General features: G+C 40.3%; 1 pseudogene; it reads left to right on the top strand.

The window, feature by feature from the left end:
* Nucleotides 1-1,152: 1,152 nt before the first annotated feature.
* On the top strand, nucleotides 1,153-2,576 carry LOC102494994 (CDK2-associated and cullin domain-containing protein 1 pseudogene; annotated as a pseudogene).
* Nucleotides 2,577-2,747: the final 171 nt, after the last annotated feature.

The following is a 2,747-nucleotide window of genomic DNA, read 5'->3' as shown; positions in this document are numbered from 1 at the left end:
TAAAAATGACGTGAAGTGAGACATGAATGTCAACATAATAAAATCACAATTAATTATATTTTTAAAATTCTGAACTTGGAAGTTGAGCAGCTCTAGAGAATAAGGGGAACATGCTTGTTATAGGACTGTCCTGTGCTGAAATCTGCCAAAGATATAGTTTATTTTGTGTAGATCTTTGTCTGTTTTATTCATTTTCCCAATAAAAAAATGTAGTTTGATAGAAAACTTCTCATTTTATAAGTATACTCATGTTATCATCATACCATGGGTTTCTTTTATTCCTAAAACAAGTAATTAAAAAATACATATAATATAAAATATTTGTCCCCCAAAAAAGGAGAGGGACTGGTAAAAAGAGCTTATTTTTTATAATTATTTTATTTATTATTGCTTTTTAAAAAAATTTTTGTAGAACATGTACATTCATCAGAGAGAGAGAGAGAGCGAGAGAGGGAGAATTTGAGAAAGCAAGCCACCATGTCTGGGACTAGAACTGCTCTCTACCATGTGGGACTCCAGTGCCTTAACCACCATGTAACCTGCTGGTGCTAAATGCATTTTTTAAAAATACAGAACAGTTTTGTATAAATTTAAAAATTATGTAAAAACTTGTGCTTATGAAAATTGCATATTAAAGTTTCTGAGAGATCATTTCTTCCCATTTGCTCTCAGATATTAAAAATAAAATTAATATAGGTGAAATGTCCTGAAGGGTGCTACTGCTTTATGACTGCTGGTCCCAGTAGGAGAGCTCCCGAGCACTCACCACCATCCTCAGCATCTCTAAGAGGGCAGGCCTGGGGAGAACAAGACACCTGGTACACCACAGCCTTTACCACCAGCTTATTTCTGCCCCTGGCAAAGTGAGCTCCAGGAGATAGCTGTGCCCGCTGGCCTAGGGGTTGTGAAAGGCAGCAGGTTACTGTTAGGCAGGCTGGTGCAGGGAGGGGACAGAGGGAGAAGGATGGAAGAAAGTACAGAAGAGGAGGGGGACAGCTATGAGTGATGATGGATGACCAGAACTACAACTAGGAGGTGACTTTGTAACATTTTCTGTAGTCACTGTCACCTCCACCACCCACTATTGATTTCAGTTCCTGCCTGAGAGTTTTCAGGGACATTGCTGGTGGTATCAGCTGTCTCTGTGGATAGGAAAGTCACAAAGGAGAGACTCTCAATGGGGTCCCCAAAACCACTGGAGGCCAAGGGGGTGACCATAATTTTAAAAAGCTACCACTTGGCTGCAGCCAAGGAAACCCCCACTCCAGCTCTACTATCAACCTCAATACCTCCACCTCCAAGCACTTAATGAATATCAGTTTTAAAGATACAAGAGCACATACTGGGGGCTTCAGGTCACTTAGTGGTTAGGCGCTGGATGTTGATATGATCAACTGTGGTTCAAGTACCAGACAGCAGGTTGAAATTCATGCCAGGCAAATGTGTATGTGTGCCAAAAATCTTGAGAATAGAATAAAAGTGAAGAAATTGCAACATGGCCAGAGGGTGATTTCTCACTTTCTGTGTCTATCTTTTTTCTCTCTCTGGCAATCAAACATGCTCTGTAGGAAAAATCCCTCTCTAAAAAACATTCTGGACAAAATTGGATAGTGTCATAGATGAACTTTTAATACAGAATCCAGATAACTATATTGCTATATCCTATGAATAGATATACAGCTGTGTGTATGAGTATGTAAGCCAGCAGCACTGGAACAGATGTATAGTGATCTGATTTAAAAGATTAATCACTTAGAGGGACCAGCAGATGGTGTAATGGTTACGTTGCTGAACTCCCATGTAGTTGACTGTGGGTCAAGTCCCAGACTCAGTGGCTTAGACTCACACAGAGTACGTGTTTATGCCTATATTATGCCCAAGATCCTGAGAAGAAACTGGAGGAGAAGGAATTGAGGCATGGTCATCCCACCTGGGGGTGACTTCTTGCTGTCTCTCTGTCTCTCTCTGTCTTCCCAGTTAGAGCATGTGTCCTATAGCAAAAACCTCTCTTCAAGAAAAAAGAAAATATCACTTAGCATCTCAAAAGAGTTGCAAGCCAGTCCTGCAGATCTCTATACTGAAAGAGTTAATACAGCTCTTAGACAATACATAGGAGCATCATAGAGCATTGTGCCTCTTTTCCTATATATGAGAAAGTTTTACATTAAAACCAGCTTAACAAAGACTTAAAAGGTGGCCTTATAAAGCTGTTCATGGAACATGTTGAGAAAAGCACATTTACAGCAGAATGGCTTTACTTTCAGAAGCCCAGACAACACCATCTAGGTCACATCTTCTACTATGGCAAATGTTGTGAAGGCCTGTATACTCTCACACTGGAATCGGTTCAAATGGCTCCAACTCTGTTTTCTAAATTTATCTTGAACATTTTCCCTCTGGAAGTAGAACATAGACTTTCTGAATATGCTGCTCAAGATCAGAAACTTCAAAGAGAACTTATTCAGGATGATTTAGCAGGAGGTGACAAATCCCAGAAGAGAGCTGGGGGTGAGTTGGCTTGTAACAGTTCATCAGCATATGCAAGTTTCAAGGGGAACAGACAGAGAATGTACTGAATGTACTTTCCTTCTGAAAAAGAAGATGCACCAGAGCTGCAGAGAGTGTACTCAGAGCACAGTGGGGGCCTGCAGACACTCAGGACTCTCACAAATCTATTCTTTGTTTTTGGTATAGGGCACAAGTGCTTTTTAGAGAAACAGAAACAGAGAGACAGAAAACATAAAATC

Source organism: Tupaia chinensis, unplaced genomic scaffold, assembly GCF_000334495.1.
Source record: "Tupaia chinensis unplaced genomic scaffold, TupChi_1.0 Scaffold140652_1, whole genome shotgun sequence".
NCBI classification, from domain to species: domain Eukaryota; kingdom Metazoa; phylum Chordata; class Mammalia; order Scandentia; family Tupaiidae; genus Tupaia; species Tupaia belangeri.
This window is presented reverse-complemented; position numbering and strand designations above follow the sequence as displayed.